At 48.5% G+C, this 19,393-nt stretch overlaps 1 protein-coding gene across 4 annotated transcripts in view; it reads right to left on the bottom strand.

Annotated features, from left to right (window-relative positions):
- Nucleotides 1-18,922, bottom strand: part of STON2 (stonin 2) — a 172,496-nt gene extending 153,574 nt beyond the window's left edge. For all 4 annotated transcript variants that reach the window (XM_055538821.1, XM_055538819.1, XM_055538820.1 and 1 more), the window contains exon 1: nucleotides 18,766-18,922. The gene's annotated coding sequence lies outside the window, so the exon portion shown is untranslated. The remainder of the gene's footprint in view (nucleotides 1-18,765) is intronic.
- Nucleotides 18,923-19,393: the final 471 nt, after the last annotated feature.

Raw genomic sequence — 19,393 nt, forward strand, 5'->3', positions numbered from 1 at the left:
AGGTAACAGGTTCCAAATGATGGATCTTTTTCTACTAACAGACCCATCATTCCAATTCACCTGGAATGCAGCACGGACAAGGAAGAACAAGGAATTCATGACTGAAGGCTCAGACTCCCAGCTAAGGCCTGCTAGACCCATACACCAGAAAGCACCTGGCCTGTGGTGTTCCTCTCTCTTCTACCTTTACTAGCCCCCATTTTTCTAGAGACATAGTGGTACATTTGAAGGTATCAGGCTGGATTCCTTAGAAAACAGAGGCTGAGACTAAGCTTCTATGCCAGAGCTTTGGAGGAATCCCAGGGATGTGAGAGTGAGGGAAGAAGAGAAATGAGGCTATGAAAGCAAATGTAAGATGGCGTGGGGCTGGTGGTGGCTTCACAAGAATCACAGATTCTTGCTTGGCCACCCGGGACTTCCCCAGAGGGCCTGTTGGGAACTGCAGAACCTCAAAAGCTTCCATCAGAGGAAGTGGTGTGAGAGGAGGGCATGAATCTGCTAGTGCCTGCCTGTCTCTTGTTCCCCATTAGCAAAGTTCACTCTGTGGTGACCCAACTGCCCCCCTCAACTGGGGTGTGTCAGCTGGTCCTTTCTGCAGCAGATGGGGAAGCCAGACCTTGCAGGGCACACTTCACTGGAGTCCAGAAACAGGGAGAGGAACCCAGCATGGCCTTGGATGGCAAGATGGTATAGATCTGGGCTCTACCACTCCCAGAGACAGATGAGGCTAAGAAGATCTGAGGTGGTACCTGAGTGGGAGCCAATACAGGAAGGTTAAACCTAGACGGGAATCAACGCTGGTATGCAATCCCACATACGCTGAGTACAGAAGCGATGCTCTGTAGGTATTTCTGAACTCTGGGCTATTTGTGCTCATTGAGTCTGCAGATTCTTAGAATTCTGTCACAGGACATCATCCATTCATTTCTTCTTTATTCATTTATTGAATAAATGCCATTCAATAGCATTTATTCAGCATCTTCTATGGCAAGGCATATTCTAGTGAAGTTTGAGGGACAGAGAGAGGACTAAGACCCAGACTCTGCCTGGGAGAGGAAGACAGGCAAACCAAAGATGATCTCAATACGATGTGGTCAGGGCCACCCCAGGGGAACCGAGTAGCACCATGAGGCACAGGGGAGCTGCATCTAGCCCCATCCTGGGGTCAGTGAAGAGTAACTGAGGGAAGACGACACCTGGGCAGGTGCTTGAAAGATGAACAGAAATTAGGTGCAGGTAGGGGATAGGAGTGGCAGTACAACATCTAGAAGAACAAAACAGGACAATACAATATGGTCAGTTCAGTTCAGTCGCTCAGTCGTGTCCGACTCTTTGAGACCCCATGAATCGCAGCACGCCAGGCCTCCCTGTCCATCACCAACTCCCGGAGTTCACTCAAACTCACGTCCATCGAGTCAGTGATGCCATCCAGCCATGTCATCCTCTGTCGTCCCCTTCTCCTCCTGCCCCCAATCCCTCCCAGCATCAGGGTCTTTTCCAGTGAGTCAACTCTTCGAATGAGGTGGCCAAAGTATTGGAGTTTCAGCTTTAGCATCGTTCCTTCCAAAGAACACCCAGGACTGATCTCCTTTAGAATGGATTGGTTGGTTCTCCTTGCAGTCCAAGGGACTCTCAAGAGTCTTCTCCAACACCACAGTTCAAAAGCATCAATTCTTCGGCACTCAGCCTTCTTCACAGTCCAACTCTCACATCCATACATGACCACTGGAAAAATCATAGCCTTGACTAGACAGACCTTTGTTGGCAAAGTAATGTCTCTGCTTTTTAATATGCTATCTAGGTTGGTCATGCAAAGTCACCATTTATTACCAAAAAGGGTGTACAACAGACATTCCTGACTCTTACACACCGGAGACCTCCCCGCTACCTAAGCCCATCCCTGAATATCTCCCATCACTGACCCCAACTCCTAAAGCATGCATCAGAGGTGGGATCTGGAGATAAGGGAAGGCATGGTGTGAAGGGAAGATGCGGCTAAGAAATGAGCTTCCAGTTCAGGGATGGCCTGAGATTCAGGGTTAGTGTTGGGAATGTGGCGAGCTGGGGATGCAGAGCCAGAATGATGGTGTCTGTTTTATACATGACTTCTACCCTTGAAGACAGAAAAAAGTCCCCCACTCAAAACTGCTGCAATAAAGTGTAATTATGTTCATACAAAATCTAGGGGATGAATAAAAGCATGTTGTGTCTTCTGAACTATAGATAATTCAGTTTAACTCACTGAAACCATGAGCCAGAGAAGGGTAGCAAGAGAGGAGGACGGCGAGACTGAGAGTCAGATCAGATGGGTCCTTGGAGGTCATCCCATGAAGGCTGGGATCTGGCATAAAGGGAATGGAGATCAGTGAAGCACACAATTTGACAAAGATCCTTCTGGAAGCGATGAGGACGGGGGGGTGGAGGGTGGGAAGACCAGCTGGTAGTTATAGTGATCAGGCATTGCAAGATGAGGGGTAAAGAGGGGGGATGTTCTTTATGAGTCACTTAGGAGGTAAGATCATCCAGACACAGGGATGAAATCTATCTGGGGCTCATTTAGATTGAAGGGGTAGTGGTCAGTGGATAAAAAGGACCCTGGAAAACCAGATACATTTTTAGTGTTGTCCTCCAAGATAAGGATTTTTGGGGGAAGAACGGCTAAGGGGTGGTAGGGACAATATGAGTCCACTTTTAGACCCAGTGAGTTCGATGGGCATTCAGGACAACCACACTGAGGTGTCTATGGGTCCAATCAACAGACATGTCCAGAGATGAGTGTTCATCACACAGACTGACAGGTCAGTCATGGCTCTGGACTAGGTCACCCAGAGAGAATGTACAATACGAGGATCAACAGGAACCAAGGGTGGGAAGGTCAGCTGGGCTCAGGATAAACAGTCAGGCGGGACTTCACTATAAATGCCTTCTCTAGTCGGCTTCAGCAATATGTGAACCATGAACTTCCTGATGTTCAAGCTGGCTTTAGAAAAGGCAGAGGAACCAGAGATCAAATTACCAACATCTGCTGGATCATGGAAAAAGCAAGAGAGTTCCAGAAAAACATCTATTTCTGCTTTATTGACTATGCCAAAGCCTTTGACTATGTGGATCACAATAAACTGTGGAAAATTCTGAAAGAGATGGGAATACCAGACCACCTGACCTGCCTCTTAAGAAATTTGTATGCAGGTCAGGAAGCAACAGTTAGAATTGGACATGGAACAACAGACTGCTTCCAAATAGAAAAAGGAGTACATCAAGGCTGTATATTGTCACCCTGCTTATTTAACTTATATGCAGAGTACATAATGAGAAATGCTGGACTGGAAGAAACACAAGCTGGAATCAAGATTGCCAGGAGAAATATCAATCACCTCAGATAGATATGCAGATGACACCACCCTTATGGCAGAAAGTGAAGAGGAACTCAAAAGCCTCTTGATGAAAGTGAAAGTGGAGAGTGAAAAAGTTGGCTTAAAGCTCAACATTCAGAAAACGAAGATCATGGCATCGGGTCCCATCACTTCATGGGAAATAGATGGGGAAACAGTGGAAACAGTGTCAGACTTTATTTTTGGGGGCTCCAAAATCACTGCAGATGGTGACTGCAGCCAGGAAATTAAAAGACGCTTACTCCTTGGAAGGAAAGTTATGACCAACCTAGATAGCATATTCAAAAGCAGAGACATTACTTTGCCAACAAAGGTTCATCTAGTCAAGGCTATGGTTTTTCCTGTGGTCATGTATGGACGTGAGAGTTGGACTGTGAAGAAGGCTGAGCGCAGAAGAATTGATGCTTTTGAACTGTGGTGTTGGAGAAGACTCTTGAGAGTCCCTTGGACTGCAAGGAGATCCAACAGTCCATTCTGAAGGAGATCAGCCCTGGGATTTCTTTGGAAGGAATGATGCTAAAGCTGAAACTCCAGTACTTTGGCCACCTCATGCGAAGAGTTGACTCATTGGAAAAGACTCTGATGCTGGGAGGGATTGGGGGCAGGAGGAGAAGGGGACGACAGAGGATGACATGGCTGGATGCCATCACTGACTCAATGGATGTGAGTCTGAGTGAACTCTGGGAGTTGGTGATGGACAGGGAGGCCTGGTGTGCTGCGATTCATGGGGTTGCAAAGAGTCGGACATGACTGAGCGACTGATCTGATCTGAGTCACGTCGTGGAGGTCCCACTCTGTAGTCCACCTTCCACTGTGGGGGGGGGGCGGGGCGGAAAACCACCTGCTTTGCTTAGAATCAAGAGGCATGCGTGTGTGCTCAGTCACTCAGTCCTGTCCAATTCTTTGCAACCCCATGGGTTGTAGAATCAAGAAGAAGAGCAGGTAGGACAGATTTTCGTGTTCACGTCAACTAGCGAACGCTTCAGGTAACACCAAGTTGAGGGGGCTCTGGAGGCTCCAGGATAAGACAGAGAGAGGCAAAAACACAGGCGGCGTTAGACAGAACCCACGGGAGTTGTGTATTTCTAGTTTTCCAGCCCTGGGGGAAGTGAAACCTTCCTCACTTGTTTGCACCATGGGATTTACTTATGTTTTATGCACTTACCCTGGTACTTCCACTACATACGCAATTCATCTGTCAGGAAGGGGTCTCTGGTTAGGGCTAAGGCCAGGAGGCACTCAAACTTGAAGTTCTCCCCCTAGGAACTGATTCTTAACCTTATGTTTTTTTTTATTGCAAAGTAATTTTTGTTTTTGTCATAAATGTATGTATTGTGATGTATGTACATACAATAAAAAGAACGTATCTGCAAACATTAGCTGGCTAACTTCTTACAATGATGAACACTATTGACATTTGTGCCGGATGATTCTTTGCTATGGGGGCTGCCCTGCGCCATGTACGATATTTATCAGCATCTTGGCCTCTACCTTCTAGGCACCCGTAGCATGCCCATTGAAATCATGACAGCTAACAGTGTCACCAGATTTGTCTGCTGGGACAAAATGACCCCCAACTGAGAAGCACAATTAACCTTACTTAAAAAAAAAAAAGTCAGAGACCCTCCCCTCCAGGTAAATACACATACAGGCAACATTCTGTCTAAATTCAGGAGCTTCAGAGACATCTCTCCTAAGGTCCCTGTATGTGAAATTCCCAGCTAACAACTCCACCCAAGAACAACTTATCTAGTTCCCGCTGCTGTCAGACTTTTCAAAACGAAGCAAAACCACTCCAGGGGAGCAGAGCAGAAGGAAGCCAAGCACTGTGGCTTCTTCTGACCCTGAACTGATAAAATTCCTTATTTCCATTTTCAGCACTGCAGAGGGTATCTCCTTCCCTTTTTGAAGAACCTCTCCCCTCCCACTTCCCCCAACAAAACAAGACACACAGGCTTCACACCAATACAGTCCACCCAAACGCTAAAAAGTCGGGCTGCCTCGCGGGCTGCGGGCCCTGGAACTGGGCCCCTGGCTGACTGCAAAGCTGTCCCTGGGCTGCAGGCCCCTCACAAACAAGAATCGCCCCAGTGCAGGCTGCTGACGAAGGCAGGGAGGGGTGCCTGGGTGTCTCGGATGACCAGGGACAGCGGCGAGGAGCCAGGCATGCTGGGTGGGCTTGGCAGGGTGTGAAAGTTGAGTAAGAATCTGTCCGCTGAGGGCTGGCCCTGTTTTCATAAATCAGGGCTTGGGCTTTGATGGATGACATGCACTGATAGATGCAGAGAGCAGATATGTGAGGGAGTGTCATGACTTGCAGGCAAAATAATCCTCACGTTATGAAATGGGAGCAACTCGGCCTCTTGAAATAGTGACGACTCACCCAACTCTGCCGTCCTACTCTATTTCCTTCTTTTAAATTTATTCCTCTAATTTCTAATCTAGTTACCTACCTTTTGATTTCTTTATTATAAAAGGCATGCCCTCTCACTAAAGGAAATTGGGAAAATACAGAAAACTGGTATAAGCACTAGGGTACTTCTGAAATGATTTCTAAAAACTCCCTCTGCAAGCACCTTTCCAGCTTCCCAGGAACACTTCTATTGTTTAAGGGGAAAGAGTTCCTCTGTGGGAGCAGGGGGAGGTGTCCCCACAGACAAATGGGACAGAACCCTTTGACCCCGCGATTGCCTGGGCTCTCACCCCGTGGCTGAGCATTATTTATTCTATTGTTTTTTCCAAGTGGACGGAAATTTCCCACAGTTGGTGCCTATTCTCCTTACTTCCTCAACCTGAAAGACCAGAAAGAAAAATTTCATCACCGCAAATTCTTTCCTATTAATTCTTCTCCTTGGTTATTTCTAATATTTTTTGCGTTCAGTCCTCACACCACCCCCCTCCATCTGGACAAGGTCCGTCCAGAATTCTTGGAGGGATTTAGGAACGAGCCACACGGCTCCACACATTTGGTCCACCACTAATAGTACTGTTCCCTTTGGTAGACATCTCACTGACAGTAACTTTTGCAAAACAGAAAAGCCACAAATTCAGAGCCTGTAAACCACATATGCAAACACAGCAGACATTCTAATTAGAGAACTGAGAGATGAGACTTCAGAATTCTATGCTCCCTACATCTTGGTTCTTACTGAGCTTACTTTGAGAGTAAGACCAAAAAAAAAAAAAAATTCAGAATTGCAATGTTGAGTGAAGCCAAGTGTCTTAGGTTCATTTTCCAACCAACTGTAAAACTTGAATTTAAATCTTAGATGCATTTTCCAACCAGCCGTAAAACGAATTTAAAACTGGGAGGCCCAGTTCATGTACTGGAAAAGAGTGAGGACTTTCTTACAAGGCTCACAGTGGTAAAGAGCACATACGAGGTTAGCATACATTACACAGAAATGCTGACGCTGCCAGGGGTATCCACTTTCTCTGTTTTTTGGGTTTCTGAATGCCTGCGCATCTGCGGTTCACGTCCCAGTTGCCACATTCACAGGCCAGATTTGATCTCTGGATGCCCTGTTTCAATTACAGGGGAAACCTAAGTGGCTGACGTGTGTGTAGAATTTATTGCAGTACCTCCTTGACCTCTCTCTTTTATTTTGAATTAAAAAAAAAAAGGAAAATAGCAGCAGTGTGGGTTAAATTAAAATGTGGTTTTCAGTTCAGGGAAGATTCAAAGGACTTTAAAAATGTGTGATCCGTCACCGTTCCTCACTTCTCACCCGTTGGCAGGGATGGGAGCATTTTACAGCGATAAAGTGAGTAACAGCTTCCCAGCATGAATACCCCTGCACTTCCTGGGCCCTCCAGTCTCAGAGACAGGCATTTTTACTCCCAGTTTCCATCTCAAGCAAGGTAAGGAAACACAGAGTGTCAGAGAGTAAGTCGCTTGCCCCAGAGCCTAAAGCCAGGTTGAGGCCAAGTGGTATCTGACCTGACAACAGTGACTCCAAAGTCCATGCATTACAGAACTCAAACAATAAACTAGCTAAAGAAAACACCCGCATCAGAGAGGCCCACATGTCACTTTATACAGGCAAAGGGAAGAGCAAACGAGTGGGAATTCCCTGGTGTCCAGGGGTTAAAACTCTACACTTTCAATGTAAGTGGTGTGGGTTCAATCCCTGGTCTGGGAACTAAGATCTCACATGCCACAGCCTTAAAAAAAAAAAAAAAAGGAACAAACTAGAAAACTGGAAGCAGCCTGACTTTTCCACTAGAGCTGGAATAACTCCTGGCTCAACCCTCAGACCCCTCTTCTTGGCCTGCTTCCTTTCTTTCCCTACGGCTTTGGATCTATCCCCAGCTGGGGAAGCACCACCCAGAGGCCTCCAACCCCGACTTCCCCGGACACTGCCGATGCACCTTCGTTTCATCATCCAACAGGCCTCTCAAAGTATCACATCCAAAATTGAACAGCTACTCTCTGTTCCCCAAAACTGCTCCACCAGAAGCTTTCCCTGCCCAGAACGATGGCAGCTCTTTTCCAGCTGCCTTGGGTTGGGGGGTGGGGGGGGGGGTGCGGGTGGAAATCAAGTCATCCTGGACTTCCCTCTTCCTGTTACACTGTTTCATTCATTGAACAAAAAAGGCATTTTATAAACATATTTATCAATGATTCCTTTGGCTGTGGCAGGTCTCAGATGCCACGTGTGGAATGCAGGATCTAGTTTCCTGTATGTATGTGTGCATGTTAGTTGCTCAGTCATGTCCGACTCTTTGCAACCCCATGGACTGTAGCCCATGAGACCCCTCTGTCCATGGGATTCTCCAGACAAGGATACTGGAGTGAGTTGCCATGCCTTCCTCCAGGGGATCTTCCCCACCCTGGGATTGAACCCAGGTCTCCTACATTACAGGCAGATTCTTTACCATCTGAGCCACCAGGGAAGCCCCCAGTTCCCTGACCAGGGACTGAATCTGACTCCCTGCCTTGGGAGTGCAGGGTCTTGACCGTGGGACCACCAGGGAAGTCCCTCTCAAAGCATTCTTTGAAATGGCAAACTCCACTAGTACAGTTAATAGCTATGTCATTTGCATGCAAACTGGTCATGAGTCCCTTCACTAAAGCAGTTAGGTAAGCTTTATCCGTGGTAGCACTGTCTACCTACAATAATGATCACGCACTACTTTGCTTTTGTGCGCTATTGGATAAACATGTATGTGACACCTCCTGTCTCCCAGAGACTGACCTCAAAGTGCCTTACAACTCATTTAACTAAGTAACTCATGTACTCCTCAAAAGAGCTGTATAAACTAGATACTTTCATTATAGGAAACTGAGGCACAGGGAAGTTAAAGAATGCCCACCACTCAAACATGGATAGTCTGGCTCTGGAGTCTTAATGAACCTACAGCTTCATCTGGTTTTCTTGAGGCCAGGACCCAACTCTGCCAAGTGCCCAGGCTGGACTGCGTTTTCTTCACAGGACAGAGGCCACCGGAGGATGGGGCGCAGAGCCCCTGGTCCCAAGACCACAGGGCTGCTGTGTGTGATGGTGCAGCTGGAGGTGCAGACACACCCGCCCAATTAGGCTGATGTGAGTGACAGCCGCTGAACTGGCGCAAATAGGTCTCCCTCCCAACTCACCCCCTTTCTAGCTAATACTTTATAACGAAAATTTTAAGGAGGAAGAGATAGGGAAAAGAAAGAAGGAAGTGTGCTTCAGCAGCCCTGCTGATAGTGCGAACCCAGAGAGCAAAAACAAGGGCCCGTTTCCTCCCACCGGGATCTCTGTGGGTGTGGTGGACAGCACAGACCGCCCCCCTCCCCAACTCCCGGCCTTAATTCTTTCTAGCACTTTTCCTTTTGTTTCCAGCCACAGCAGTGACTGAAAACTCCGGGAAATGGTGATGGACAGGGAAGCCTGGCGTGCTGCAATCCACGGGGTCACGAAGGGTCGGACACGACTGAGCCACTGAACAACAACAGAGGATCCGGAATTAGCAAAATTCAGTGAATGACAGCTATCGACCGTGATTTTGATCATTTCGATTTCAAAAAAGCTTTTCCCCCATCTTTCAACTGCCAGAGTCTAAAGTGGAGGGAGATCTAAGAACAAAGAGTACTGTTAAAAAATTAATACTTTGTACTGGGCGAAGACACAAGCCAAGCTATTTGTGACAACTCTGGGTTCATGGAATAGACAGCGTTTAAATAATGTGTCACTGAATAAGCTATGGATCACCCCAGCCTTATCCACTTAACTGTGGCATTACAGTTACTCTCTTAACAACTGAAGTCAGGAAAGACAGACAAACATATTCGATTCCTAAAGCAAACAGATATAAAATCTGTTCTCATTTGAAGCAGCTCACATTAAAAAAAAAAAAAAAAAAGGCAATTAGCTAACTTCAAAAGGCAGCCAATGGAGGGATTCTATCTTGCTGGTAAGGGTCTGGTGTCTCACTTCAAAGTTCAGGCAGATTGAAAGCCACTGACAGTCCTGCTATACTGCTTGGCATCTGGCGTGAAGAATGCTGAGACTGCCATTTCATTCAGATGGTGTGTTTGCATAAACCCACAGCACTGAAATGGTACCTCCTTTCAATGAGAGCCAGGGTTCAGCCTGAAAGAGAAGGGTGTAATTATCTCATCCCCCAAATTAAAATTAATGAGGACCTTTTGCGAGACAGTTGGAAGGCCTCCGTGGGGTACAATAATAGATGGAGAAAATCTTAACTAGATGTCAAGGGCCCAAGTTCTGAGAGCCACCATCCCGACGGGAAATCTGCAAAGCAACTGAAGCTGGGCAGCACCACATGCCAGGGAGATGGCATCAGGGGGTGTGATATGCCAGGGGATTCCTGCACGACTTTCAACAAGTCGTTTGACCTTCCCACGTCATTTTTTGCAAGTGGAGAGAGACCGACCTCCTGCCAGCTTGACAGAGTTTATGATGGGATTAGACCGTATTTATAAAGTGGTTTGTCATCCTTCACTCCAAAGTGCTTTCCTATTAATAAAGTGAAATGTTAAGAAGGTCAGATGAGAGTCCGGCGTAACTCATCTTCTAATGAATCACTGAATGGCTTCGTTTTTCAGGAGGTGATGCAAACAATGGAAGCTGTCAGGATATCCGGATTAGAGGGTCAGATGGGGATTGAGAAAGAAGACTCGAAGTAGCTCAGGTTTCCCTTCTCCCCTCTCCCTTGATCCCTTCACTTAGATACAGAAGTTGAGTCACAGTCCTCAACAAGCCCGTGCTGACCATCAGAGCCACAGTTCACTTGGGTCCATTCCCTAAAGCCCGATGGTGGTGGTTTAGTCAAGTCGTGTCTGACTCTTGTGACCCCATGGACTGTAGCCCGCCAGGCTCCCCTGTCCATGGGATTTTCCAGGCAAGAATACTGGAATGGGTTACCATTTCCTTCTCCAGTGGATCTTCCCGATCTACGGATCGAACCTGGGTCTCCTGCACTGCAGGCAGATTCTTTACCGACTGAGCTACCAGGGAAGCCCCCTAAACTCCGATGCTCCCACCCAAATGCTACTTCTCCCTCCAATCCGGTGCAACTGCTCTTCCATGAGCCTTCCCAGCCCAGGACAACCTCAGAAAAGACCCCATTTCTGGATTCACAGCATGCGTTCCCCCTCTGAGTATGTGGCTCCTCTTGGCCTTGCTGTTATGTATCTATTATTAATTCTGCACAAATACTATACCCTTTCTCAGATCAGAGCACCAAGTGTTACCCTTTTCTGAATTCCTCATGTCTTCCTCAGAGCCTTATACTCAGGAAACACTCAATGCCATTCATGCGAAGCCTCCCTCCAAAGATATTACTGGGCAGATTAGCAATCTGCCAAGTAGCTTCACACTCCTGACTGTGACTAAATACTATAAAGGACACTGACCACCTCTTGCTGCTAGTGAGGCCACCTCCAAGCACATAAATCTGGGTTAGTGTGGGACCAACTGCAGTGACAGATGTGTATACAATGAACAAAAAAATTCAAGGAACTCTTGAGTTTTCAATCCTGCCCTTCTATTATCCATCTATAGAATTTTGGCTGTTTCTATCTAAGTTGTCACATTTCAGAAAGACAACAGCACCAGAAACTTACCACCAGAAATTGCTAGACATGGAAAAAATATACACGGTATATTCTCAGGTGGCTGCTGCTGCTGCTGCTAAGTCACTTCAGTCGTGTCCGACTCTGTGCAACCCCATAGACGGCAGCCCACCAGGCTCCCCCGTCCCTGGGATCCTCCAGGCAAGAACACTGGAGTGGGTTGCCATTTCCTTCTCCAATGTATGAATCTGGAAAGTGAAAGTGAAGTTGCTCAGTTGTGTCTGACTCCTAGCGACCCCATGGACTGCAGCCTACCAGGCTCCTCAGTCCATGGGATTTTCCAGGCAAGAGTACTGCAGTGGGGTGCCATTGCCTTCTCCGATATTCCCAGGTGGAGCAATTGGCAAAGAATTTGCCTGCCATTGCAGGGGACGCAAGAAACTCAGGTTTGATCCCTGGGTCAGGAAGATCCGCTGGAGAAGGAAATGGCAACCCACTCCAGTGTTCCTGTGTGGGAAATATCATGGACAGAGGAGCCTGGTGGGCTACAGTCCACAAGGTTGCAAAGAGTCAGATATGACTGAGTGTGCATGCACACACATGACATGATCCATAACATTTATTCAATATAAACATACAGAGAGTATGCTATTTATGTAGTTATTTAATATCTGTGATTTTTAAATGTCAAATATCTGGATGAATGCTATCCAACAATGAACAAAAACACTTTCTAATGAACATGTTCAGTGTTTTACATCCCTCCTGGCTAGTTTAAGTGTCCCTTTCCTCACTGGTTCTCACTCATGTCTAGGGTTTGGTTTGCTACATCTTTTGAAACTGCAGGCCAAGTTTCCTGGAGACCTGAGATTGAGGGAACTGTGGAGTTCGCTGTAGAGCTGATCAAGGGAAGGTAACACTAAGGCCAATTCTGCAGGAGGAGGAGAAACAGCCGGCCTTCCAAAATTACCTGGACAGGGTAACAGACAGATCTGACCAACGGAGCTGGCCGCAGGCCTCCTGGACACAGGCTACAGGCTTTCACATCCTTCTGGAGGTACCCAGAAACCTAGGGAATTCTCCTGCCTCCAAGGGCACACTTTTATTTATTTTTAATTCATTTATTTTAATTGGAGGCTAATTAATGTACAATATTGTGGTGGTTTTGCCATATATCGACATGAATCAGCCACAGGGGTACATGGGTCCTCCCCATCCCGAACCCCCCTCCCACCTCCCTCCCCATCCCATCCCTCTGGGTTGTCCCAGTGCACCAGCTTTGAATGCCCTGCTTCATGCATCAAACTTGCACTGGTCATCTGTTTCACATATGGTAATATACATGTTTCAAGGCTATTCTCTCAAATCATCCCACCCCTGTCTTCTCCCACAGAGTCCAAAAGTCTGTTCGTTACATCTGTGTCTCTTTTGCTGTCTCCCATATAGGGTTGTTGTTACCATGTTTCTAAATTCCATATATATGCGTTAATATATTGGATTGGTGTTTTTCTTTCTGACTTACTTCACTCTGTATAATAGGCTCCAGTTTCATCCACGTCATTAGAACTGACTCAAATGCGTTCTTTTTAATAGCTGAGTAATATTCCATTGTGTATATGTACCACAGCTTTCTTAGCCATTCGCCTGCTGATGGACATCTAGGTTGCTCCCATGTCCTGGCTATTGTAAACAGTGAAGGGCACACTTTTAAAGTGTCATTTGTCAATCACCTTTCTATTAGGAAAATGATCTTTTTCAAATCTCACTTCATTTGATAGCATGCTGTCGAATTGTGGTATTGGAGAAGACTCTTGAGAGTCTCCTGGACTGGAAGGAGATCCAACCAGTCCATCCCGAAGGAAATCAGTCCTGAATATTCACTGGAAGGACTGATGCTGAAGCTGAAGCTCCAATACTTTGGCCACCTGATTCAAAGAACTGACTCATTGGAAGACCCTGATGCTGGGAAAGATTGAAGGCAGGAGGAGAAGGGGACGACAGAGGATGGGATGGTTGGATGGCATCACCGACTCAATGGACATGAGTTTGGGTAAACTTTGGGAGATGGTGAAGGACAGGGAAGGCTGGCGTGCTGCTATCCATAGGGTCACAAAGAGTCAGACACGACTGAGCGACTGAACTTAACTGAACTGAATATGCACAGAGTTTCTAGTATATTCAGCCCCACAACAAACCATTTTATACTCATGACACCTTGAAACAAATACTGTAAATTGCGAGCCAGCACTCAAAGGTTGACCCTGAGAGTATTTCATTCATTCACATGATGTCCATTGGGCAGGACTATCACTGATTAGACTTTTGCCGCATCCTGGATTTATAAAAACACAGTGAAAAGAAAACAAACCCTCATTATGGCTTATTTCTTGTGTCATGTTGTACATGCCAGCACATTTTCTCCGTAACGTCTGATCTTGGCATGCTTTCTCATTACAGGAGCTGTGAGTCACAGCTAAGGCGACTGTCACAACTTCCTCCAACCAGAAGCAAGATCCAAACTAGGAATGACCTTGGGTTCTCAGGGGGTTATTTATCCAGGGGGCGGTGATCACAATTTGCATGATCATATGGTACAGATGTTTATTCATGAAGACCCGCAAGGGAAACGAGTAATTTTTCGACTGTTTTAAAATTCAGCCAAATGTCCACCCAGTGAGCAAACCCAGCTCTGGAAGAAATCAAAATCGGGATGACAAGAAGTGCGACGGGTCAGGACTGGAACTGCGTTGACAGACTCATGGACTGGACAGGGCGTGGGGGCAGAATGACAAAGGCAGGGTGGCACATTTCTCGCCTCCCCGAATCGGAGCTGTTCTCGTCTCCTGACGAGAGCACTGTGCCTGCCGTTCAGTGTAGCCCAGAGACTCAGTCACTCTTACAGGCCAAAGCTGGCCTCCAGCAAAACTGCCACATGGATTATCCTGGGACCTTCCAGATTTCTCCTCCTTCCACTAGGCCCTTCCATTCAGGTCTTTCCCCTCAACTCTGTCATAATTCCTCCCTGTAATTCGGTGACTTTCAGAGTGTGGCGTCTGGGCCAGCATCATTATCACCTGAGTACCTCTCTGAAATGCTCATTCCCAGGCTCACCCTGCTGTACTGGTTCAGAAACTCTGGTATAGGAGCCCATAAATCTATTTTTTCAAGCCTTCTAGGTGATTCCAATGCACCCTAAACTTTGAGAACAGTTGCTTTGGATGATAATTATGAAATAAGGACTTTAATGTGAGAGAGACGCCCATTTTAGAAGACCTGTGAAGACCTGTGGGCTTCCCTTGTAGCTCAGTCAGTAAAGAATCTGCCCACAATGCTGGAGACCCGGGTTTGATTCCTGGGTCAGGAAGATCCCCTGGAGAAGGAAATGGCAACCCTGTCCAGTATTCTTGCCTGGAGAATTCCATGGACAGAGGAACCTGCCAGGCTACAGTCCCTGGGGTTGCAAGAGTCAGACATGACTTAGCAACTAAACCACCACCTGTGAAGACAGGCCTCCCAAATGAGCCACTTCTAAGTGGACTCTCAAGTCATGTGACAGACAGTGAGAGGGAGAGATCTGAGATCTCATCTGCTTCAGTCTCCCCACATTGCTACTAGAGATGCACTCACCCTGAAAATTTGATCATCTCAACCACCTTAAAACCCTTCGAGTAACACAACCTTCTAAATCAACTATATGTCAACTGGGCTTCCCTGGTGGCTCAGATGGTAAAGAATCTGCTTGCAATACGGGAGATCAGGGTTCAATCCCTGGGGTCAGGAAGATGCCCTGGAGAAGGGAATGGCAACCCACTCCAGTACTGTTGCCTGGAGAATCCCATGGACAGAGGAGCCTGGCGGGCTACAGTCCATGGGGTCGCAAAGAGTTGGACAGGACTGAGAGCCTAACACTACTACTACTATATAGGTCAACTGAAAAAAAACCTTCAGTGGCTGCTCCCTGCCTATAGGATAAAGTCCCAGGCTCCTGGCACATAACCCTGTATCATCTGCCTCTGGGACACCTCCCTGGCCTTGTTTCCTTCTGTGCTTTCCCTCCTAATCATCTCTGCCTCCTTTGCAAGAGGTTACATGTGCCCACACCGCCAACATTAGCTTTGGCCACGTGGCTTACCTTGGCCAACAGCATGAGGGCTAAAGTGACACCCGCTCCTTCTCAGCAGACCTTTCAGGGCCATGGTCGTCTCGTTCTGTCACGTTCTCTTTTTCCCCTCTCCCATGAACAAGATTAGTATGTCCCAGCAAGAGGCTGTTTCTTCAGCCTTGAAAGTGAAACTCACCCAGTCTTGTCTGACTCTTTGCGACCCCATGGACTGTACAGTCCATGGAATTCTCCAGGCCAGAATACTGGAGAGGGTATCCTTTCCCTTCTCCAGGGTTCTTAAGCCTTAATGGGCCCCAAAATGGAGACACATGAGGAGCAGAACCATGAATGCCCTACCCTGGACATGCAACATGGGTGAGAAACAGATGGTGGTGGTAGTAAGCCACTGAGATTGGGACGGGGTAGGCGGGGGTAGGTATTTGCTTATTTTTCCTAAGATAACTATTATAGCACTTCTGATATCCCGTGCCCTCTCTTTCTGGAATCCTCCCCTCCGCCCTACTCTTCCTTCCAATCCCAGCTCAGTTCTGTCTGCACAAGAGGATTGCCTGTTAGTCTACACTCAGCTCAGGTGTATCCCCTCAACCAAGTCTCTCTCTCTCCAGAGAGACTTTCCCAGGTACAGTTCATCATTCTTACCTTGTAGACCTCCTCTGTCTGCTACTGATCTATAATCACATCCCTGGAATGGCACTAGGGGTTTCTACTCATTAGCACCGTTCTTAGTACAATTCCTCTAAAAAAAAAAAAAAAAAAAGTTTTTTTTTTTTTGAGCCCTCATTTTGCAATGTGAGAGAGACTTTGGCTCAGAAAAAATCAAGCAACTTCTCCAAGTTTCCCAGCTGTCAGGGGCGGGTGTGGCTCTGAACTCGGCAACCTGCCCCCTGCCCCATGTGCCTCTGTGTCTCCTCCAGCACAGCTTCCAAATCCCCCCAACTCCGGTGCAGAGGGAGGGTCTTCTCACCAACAACTGAAAGGGCTGGTGAATTAATCTGACATTTGAAACATCTGACTTCCCTGGTGGCTCAGACAGTAAAGCGTCTGCCTAGTTCGATGCCTGGGTCAGGAAGATCCCCTGGAGAAGGAAATGGCAACCCACTCCAGTACTCTTGCCTGGAAAATCCCATGGACGGAGGAACCTGGTGGGCTACAGTCCATGGGGTCGCAAGGAGTCAGACATGACTGAGTGATTTCACTCACTTTGGAAGATTTACATCTGGAAGTTGGCTCCTGACCCTCTCAGATGATAGTCACGTTCTCTGAGTGGATGTATTTATTCTAATTTTCCTGGTAAATGTGCCAGAGACCCTAGGAGCACTGGGGCTCTTTACCTGCGCCCTCTCCCCAGCTCTCAGGTTGTGGGGGTAATGTTCTGAGAAAGATAGACAGGTTCCCACTAACATTACTCCACAGCTGCCCTCCCCAACCTTTTTGGCACCAGTAATGGGTTTCATGGAAGACAATTATTCCACAGACCAAAGTTAGGGGTTGGGTTTCGGGATGATTCAAGCGCATTTACTACGCACTTTGTTTCGATTATTGTTTCATCAGCTCCTCAGATCATCAGGCATTAGATCCCAGAGGCTGGGGACCCCTGCCCTAGAGAATCTCTGGGAAGGCCCTTTGGGGTTTGTCAGGAGGTGGGGGGGGGTAGGAAACAAGTAGCAGAGGGCTCAGAAATCCAAGTGAGTCTGATATACATTGATATTTTAGCTTTTAAAAAGACAAATTCAGGGAGTGAAACATTTATCTGACTCTTCAAATTAAACAAGGAAAGTGACACAGTGGCAAAGAACCGAAGCAGACCACCCAGGTCAGAAACTGGGAAAAAAAAAAAAAAAGCTTCAAGTGGGAACTATAATTTTAGGTTTCTGTGAGCCGTTGGCATTTTGTTGTGTGGTTGGGTTTTTGTTTGCTTTTCTCTTCTCTCTCTTTTAAAATTCACTTGTTTTAAGGGAGGAGTAGGGAGTAGAAGAATGTTCAAAGTTTCCCCCTAAATCAGCCATAGTAATGAGGCAACACAGTCTTTTCACATGACATTCATACACTTTTTTTTCCAGGGCTACAAAGTTTTCTCAGTTACTAGTTGGAATCCATTTATCTCTCACCATTCCAGTGAAGCAGGCTTGTTTTTCTTTTTTTAAATCCCTCAAAGGATATAGTACCTTTAAATGATACCATCAGTAACATTAGTAAGATTACTTTTCCCCTTCAAGTGTAAAAAGCTGTTCAGAACTCCAAAGAGTCACCGGGCTCGTTTGGACACGTTTTACTCTTTAAAAAGCCCATCCGCTCCGTATAATGAACACTAAGCCAGCGTTTATGGAATACTTAAGCGCTGGCCTCAGTGTTTTCCAGCTTGGCTCACTTACTCCGCAAAGCCACGCCATCGGGCAGGTAAAGGCACTGTTTTGACTTTACAGTCTAGAAGAGTGAAGCGCAGGAGACCACGAAGGACCTGCCTCGGAGAAAGAGACGGAGGCCACTAGCTGTACAGAAACCAGTTAATGATTGACTCACAGCCCTGGGGCAGCTCCTTTTAGTACAGGCTGCAACACACACACACACACACACACGCACACACACACACACACACACCAACCACATCAACTCTCTTCATCTCAGCGAGAGGGGCGGGTGTCAGGCAAATCGCTTGGCAACGCGAGGAGGAAACTCCATCCAAAGGCCGGGTCCAGGCCGCCTCTGGGCGCTGTCCAGCGGGCATCGCGCCTGAGAGGCCAGGTTGGGGTCCCTGTATCCGGGCACCCCGAAAGTGGGGCGCAGAACACCAATGCAGTTTTGGGGAGGGTTGGGGTGAGGGGTGGACGGTGGAGAAAAGTACCGTCCGCAAGGACACCTGTTGTCGCCTCTCTCGCTCGGGCCCCACGAAGACGTCCCGGGGACCCAGATCTCGGGGCGGACACGCATGGGCAGACAGCGCCTGTGTGCGGGGCAGGGTGTCCAGGGATCACGTCTTCCCCCCCGACCCTGCACCCCTGCCCGCCTTAGCGGACTCCCCTCTCTCACTGTCACCGCTGGAAGCCCGCGGTGGGGAGCGGCTGGGGAAAGCGCGTCTCCCCGGGGCATTCCAGCCGAGGCAGCTTCGGGGGGCTCCAGGGGTGCTTGCGCAGCTCCCGCAGCGCTACGACCTCGCGGCCGGCCCGCCCCCGGCCCGCTCCACCCGCGGGGGCCCGGAGCGCGATCGGCCTCCCAGCTCGGGGAGCAGCTACCTGCGGCGCGGCGCGCAGAGTCCCGAGGTTCGCCGGAAAGTGGCCGCGGCTCAGCGGGAGCGGCGCCGGCCCCGGGGCGCCCCCGTCCCGCCGCGCGCTCCTCCCTGCAGCGCTCGCTCCGGGGCGGCCAGGCCGCCGGCTCCGAGTCCGAGCTCGCTCTGCGCCCAGCCGCGCCGGGCGCCGCTCCCGCCGCTGCGGATTGGCCGAGGCGCGAGCCCGAGCCGCGCGCTGACTGGCCGGCCGGGCGGTGGGCGGGTCCTACGCGGCGCGGACCCGCCCCGACCCCGACCCCCCGCGCCGCAGCCCCGCGGCGCCTCTCTGCGCCCGGAGCCCGGAGCTCAGAGCCAGACGCTGCAACCTGGGCCCTGCCGCGCGGCCAGTGCAGCTCAGGCGCGCGGCCCGGGGGTGCAGGGGGGTGGGGACCGCCCAGGAGGCTGTCCCACAGCCCGTGTCGAGGCTGCATGGTGCGGATTGCTGCTCTACCGTCTCACTCTTATATGAGGTTTTGACTCCGCATTCATTTAACGCTTTTCCTCTCAGTTCGGTTCAGTCGCTCAGTCGTGTCCGACTCTTTGTGATCCCCTGGACTGCAGCATGCCGGGCTTCCCTGTCCATCACCAACTCCCGG

The sequence above is a fragment of the Bubalus kerabau genome, chromosome 10 (genome assembly GCF_029407905.1).
Source record: "Bubalus kerabau isolate K-KA32 ecotype Philippines breed swamp buffalo chromosome 10, PCC_UOA_SB_1v2, whole genome shotgun sequence".
In the NCBI taxonomy this organism is placed as follows: Eukaryota; Metazoa; Chordata; class Mammalia; order Artiodactyla; family Bovidae; genus Bubalus; species Bubalus kerabau.